Source organism: Elephantulus edwardii, unplaced genomic scaffold (assembly GCF_000299155.1).
Source record: "Elephantulus edwardii isolate Elephantulus edwardi_28Jun2011 unplaced genomic scaffold, EleEdw1.0 scaffold00054, whole genome shotgun sequence".
NCBI lineage: Eukaryota > Metazoa > Chordata > Mammalia > Macroscelidea > Macroscelididae > Elephantulus > Elephantulus edwardii.
In genome coordinates, this window is record NW_006399804.1 from 12111348 (window position 1) to 12117119 (window position 5772).

A 5772-nucleotide genomic window follows, 5' to 3' on the forward strand; every position below is an offset into this window, starting at 1 on the left:
GCCACTATAAACATAAGTGTGCATATATCTGCTTGGGTAGCAGTTATGGTTTCTTTAGGATATATTCCCAGTAGTGGAATTGCTGGGTCAAATGGTATTTCTATTTGCAACTCTTTGAGAAAGCACCATACAGCCTTCCATAGTGGTTGCAACATTTTACACTCCCACCAATAATGAATAAGGGTTCCAGTTTCTCCACAACCTCGACAGCATCTGATGTTTGCTCCTCTGTTAAATTTTGCTATTCTTAATATCTCATAGTTGTTTTTATTTGCATCTCTCTTAGAGCTAGGGATTTTGAACATTTCTTCATGTATTTGTTTGCCATCTGAATGTCTTCTTTGGAGAAGTGAAAATATTTTTTAATTTTTTTTTAAAGTAATTATGTCAGTCTAGAGACTAAAGTTCTAGACTAAAATGCCATGGTAGTCTCAATTGCTTGCTATGCATTTGAGAGCTGTAAAATGACTAAGGATGACAGAAGAATCAATGTCTTTGAACTACAGTGCTAGAGAAGAGTAGTGAACATACCATGAACTGCCAGAGAGCAAATAGGTCTGTTCCTGAAAGAGTGAAAACAGATTTTTCCTTGGAGGCAAGGATTTTGAAGCTCCATCTCACATACTTTGGACAAGCTGTCAGGATGGACTATTCCTTGGAGAAGGACATCATGCTTGGAAGGATAGAGAGTCAGTGAAGGCAAGGAAGACTCTGAATGAGATGGACTGACACAGTGACTGTGGCAATGAGGTCAGGTGTGTCAGAGATGGTGAAGCTAGCTCAAGATAGGGCAAGGTTCAGAGCCACTGTTCATAGAATCACTATGAGTCACAGTCTACTCAACAGTGCATAGCAACATTAATTTCATTAAGATGGTAAGAAATTAATCTAGTTCTTTAAAAAAACCAATTATATTTTCATCTTTCTCCACAAACTTTAGGAAATAGTGCTTTCTTACAAATAATCCAAATGTATACCTGACAGAAATACTTAGTTTATACTTCACAGAAATACAGAATTATCTCATTTCAAAGCATTTTTCATAGAATAAATTAAGCAAGCTTGCTAGTTTCACAGATCGAGGTACTGGATGAAAGTGAAAAAATAATTTTTCCAAAGATACTACTAATTTAGTATCTAGTGGCGAGTCTGCAGGGTGTTACACTGCAAACCAAAGACATTACCAACTGACAAAGGAAGGTGCTAATACTAGAAAACGTCCAAATGACAATTAAGTAATCTTTAAAAAGTTTAAACTATTACAGGGAGCTTTAATGACATAGTTTATAAGGAGTTATACCACTAAACCTAAAGACATATCTCTCTGCTGATCTGATTGAATCCTCCAGAGTCTGGAGTGGGGGTGGGGGGCTGGGGACTCTGAGTTCCCGCTTGATGGCAAAAAGTTTTCGTTTTCATTTTTGTCATATTAAGTTGAATTGTGGGAACTTTATTTCACCTAATGTTCTGGATAACAGAATAGCTTGAGGACTGGGTGATGACCGAAGGGAAAAGATGAGAAAGTGATAAGGCTCCAAGAAAAATGAACAAGAACATTAGCTTGGAGTAAGTGAGCGTAAGTGATCTGGCAGGTCCAAGGGGAGAATATCCAACAGAGAAAGGCTGGAGTATTCCTAATAGCCCTCAGAGAGTAGTATTAAAGAATCTGGACTTCATCCTAAGGTTAATGGTTTGAGTCACTGACAGATTTCCAGGAAGAAAGAGCCATGGACAGTTTTAGAAATGTCACATTAGGTTTAACTGTAAAGTGGATTGAGGAACCATAGCTAGGATACAAGAATAAAGACAAGGATTCTTCTATAATATGTACTCTGTGCCACATATAAACAAGGCATCTTTATGTTAAATATCTCACTCATCCTAAAGAACAATGAGAAAAATGAAATTTGGTGAGATTAAGTAATTCTGCTAAGGGAGAAGAGAGTCATCATGTTTACAAAGGCCATCATCCCCACTACAGCACAATGACTCCCAGCTTCTAATTCTAAGAATGAATAATGTAATTCTAAAGTGACAGAGCAGAATGATTAAAGCACATTGTTTCCTCTAAGATGAACTACTGAAAAAGCAACACTAAACTGTATACTATGCAAATTTAAATTTACCAAGAAGGAAGAGAGGAAAGCGAAGAAGGTGACTGTCAATACAATTACAACTTTAACAATTTTTCTATGCAGGAATACTACAAATGAAAGTACAAAAAATTAAACATATAACACTTTTCAAAGTGATTTCTCATTGAAGCAATAATTTCACATCTTTAGTTTATACTCAAATAAATATGATTTTGCTAGAAAATTACATAAACAATATAAAGCATTTTCCCCCATAATATTAGGTACTGTGATAGTGAATATTCACATTCAGTACCACCTTTATTAAAAGTGACTTGAGAAAAACAAAGTACTTCTACTTTTAAAAGGAGGAGGGGAAAGGTTCTATAATTATTAACAAAAATACCTTGTTCTACTATTCCTCAATTACACAAATTTACAAGTAGTGTCTACAAATCAGTCCAAACAGAACACAGGAACATGGTTTAAATTCAGAAAAGCCGTGCTTCAGGCTTTTATCTTTTCTCTATACAATCTGTATGCCGAGCAAATAACTCAAGAAGTTAAACTATATGAGTAAGACAATGGCATCAGAATTGGAGGACAATTCAACTACTTTTGTTGTGCAGATGACATGACCTTGCTTGCAGAAAGCGAAGGGGACTTGAAATAACTGATGCTGAAGAACAAAGACTACAACAGCATTCAATATGGATTCTCTCTCAATATCAAGAAAACAAAATTCCTCACCACCAGACCAATAGGCAATATTATGATAGATGGGAAAATGGTTGATGTCAAGGATTTTCTTTTGCTTGTACCCATAATACCAGCAGTCAAGTAATCTAAAGATGTGGTATACCAGGGAATCTATGGTTGAGGATCTCTCCCAAGTTCTAAAGATCAAGGATGTCATTACAAAGACAAGGTGCACCTGAGGCAAGCCCTGGTAATTCTGATTGCTTCCTACACATCTAAAAGTTGGACAGGGTTGTATGGTCATGTCTTAAAAACGAGGAATGCTCGCAGCATGGCTGACCAACTGACTGAAGAGCAGACTGCAGAATTCAAAGCTTTTTCACTATTTGAAAAGATGGTGATCAAACTCTAACAACAAAGGAAGTGGGAACTGTAATGAGGTCTCTAGGGCAGAATACCAAAGAAGCAGAAGACAAGACATTGTAAATGAAGTAGATTCTACTGCTAATGGCACAAGTGACTTCCTGGAAATTCTGACAATGATGGCAAGAAAAATTAAAGATACAGATAATGACGAAGAAATTAGAGAAGGATTCTGTGTTTTTTTTAAAGGATGGCAATGAGTATGTGAGTGCAGCAGAACTTCATCACATGATGACAACCCTTGGAGAGAAGCTAACAGATGAAGAGGTTGATGAATCATTGGGGAAGCAGGCATTGATGGTGATGGTCAATTTAACTATGAAGAGTCTATACAAATGACAGCAAAATGAAGAAACCGTACAGAATTTGTTAAACTTCTTGTACAAAATTGTTTCCCTTTTCTTTGTAACTTATCTGTAAAAGGCTTAACCTGACTGCCAAAAGAATATGCATATATAGTAATCAGGATTTCATTTCTTCATGTTTTCTTCCCTTATTACTGTCCTTGCCCTGAAACCTTATTTTAGAAAACTGATCAAGTAACATGTTGGATCTAAGCTCTTCTACAGATCTAAGCGTAGATGCTGTCGGTCAAATGAGGGAATATCTGGGTTATACTTCTCTTTATTATTTTTGGAAAACAAGTGAAAAGGGTTTATTAAGATAATACAAAGGAGGCATGGTTGGTGAAAGGTAGATAGGCCATGCAGAAGAGTTAAAGAAAAATGACGAAAGGGGGAGAAACTTACCCCTGGAAAGAGGAGAGAAGATCCAAGCCTTATGGCATGCTGCCAGGAGAGAGGGAAAGTGAGTTATGTCTTTTGTCAGTTTTCTTTAGGAACTGTCAGGAGGCTGCTGTTGAAGCATGGAGTTGTGATTCTGTGTGGACTTTAGACAATCAACAATATATACTTAAAAAGACCAACATAAACATCATATACTTAAAAGCTGCACTACTGCAAAATGGGTGTATTATCCAGGTACTTGTACACTACTTTTTTATACAACTGGTCTTAGACGAAAAACATTTTCTTTCATTGTTACTTGCTTTTTAAACTTTGTTTAGCCACTTAAAAGAAAATTCTACTTATGGCACAATTTGCCTAAAATTCATTCTAAAAGCAACAAAAAAATTACCGTTTACAAAAAACCCCCAACAAACCAAACCTGGATAATAATATTTAAAACACTAAAGTACTACTCATACATTAGGTTTCTTCTTACCCGAAAGACACCAGAACTGTGGCTCAAGCAGAAGTATGCACATCTACGTTTATTACTGTATTATTCACAATAGCAAAGAGATGGAAGCAACCCAGGTTTCCATCAACAAATGAAGAAACAGAAAAACTATGGCACACTGGCACACGGAATATTATGCAGCACTAAAAAAGAACTAGTAAAACATTACACAACATGGGTAAGACTGGAAGACACCAAATTGAATGAAATATCTCAGTCACAAAAGGACAACTACTACATTACACTGCTTGTATTAAATAGGACTGAAATGGGGGGAAGAATAGGAAAAGAGTGGATAGATAATGAACACTGAATTGGAAGAGATGAGGAGAAGAACTGTCTGACAGGAATATATAATTAGGCATCATATATATGACAATCTGGAACAAGAGGTACATTGCAACGTGGACTGGGGGAGGGGGAAGGGATGGAGAAAGGAAAATGTGCAAAAAGGAATAAATGAAAACTCAATCTTTCTGTAAACTTTTATTACAATCACAATAACAAAAGGCTGGAAAATAGATAAGGATGATAGAAGAATCATTGTTTTTGAAATGCACTTTGAAATGATGTTGGATAAAAGTAATGAATCTCCCACAGACTGTCAAAAGAACAAGTCTACTAAACAAGGTAAACAACTCAATTGAAAAATGGGCACAGGATATGAACAGACACTTCACCAAAAACAACATTCAGATGGCGAACAAACACATGAAGAAGTGCTAAAAATCCCTAGCTCTAAGAGAGTGCAAATCAAAACAACTATGAGAGATCATCTCACTCCAGTAAGAATAGCAAAATTCAACAGAGCAGCAAACAACAAATGCTGGTGAGGCTGTGGAGAAACTGGATCCTTATTCAGTATTGGTGAGAGTGTAACATGGTGTAACCACTATGGAAAGCAGTATGGCGCTTTCTCAAAAAGTTGCAAACGGAAATACCATTTGACCCAGCAATTCCACTACTGGGAATAAATCCAAAAAAGACCACAACGGACAACTAAGAAGATATATGCATACCCATGTTTATTTCGGCTTTGTTCACAATAACAAGGAGTTGGAAACAACCTAAGTGCCCATTAACAAACGACTGGATAGAGAAGCTGTGGTATATTCACACAAGGGAATACCACAGCATTGAAAAACAAGGAACTCATGCAATATTATTCAAAATAGGTGACCCTGGAGGACATTATGCTGAGTGAAGTATCTCAGTCAAAAAAGGATAAATACTGCATGGTGCCACTGTTGTAAAATAGGACTGACATCGGGGTTGGGGGGAGACTGAGAAAGATGGGTTCAATAATGTATACTGCATTGAAACAGATGAGGGA

The 5772-nt window shown here is 36.6% G+C and overlaps 1 protein-coding gene and 1 pseudogene across 14 annotated transcripts in view; one reads left to right on the forward strand and one right to left on the reverse strand.

Annotated features, from left to right (window-relative positions):
- ABI1 (abl-interactor 1) overlaps positions 1 to 5772 on the reverse strand; it is a 136241-nt gene that overhangs the window by 94452 nt on the left and 36017 nt on the right. The window lies entirely within an intron of this gene.
- On the forward strand, positions 3106 to 3547 carry LOC102870121 (annotated as a pseudogene).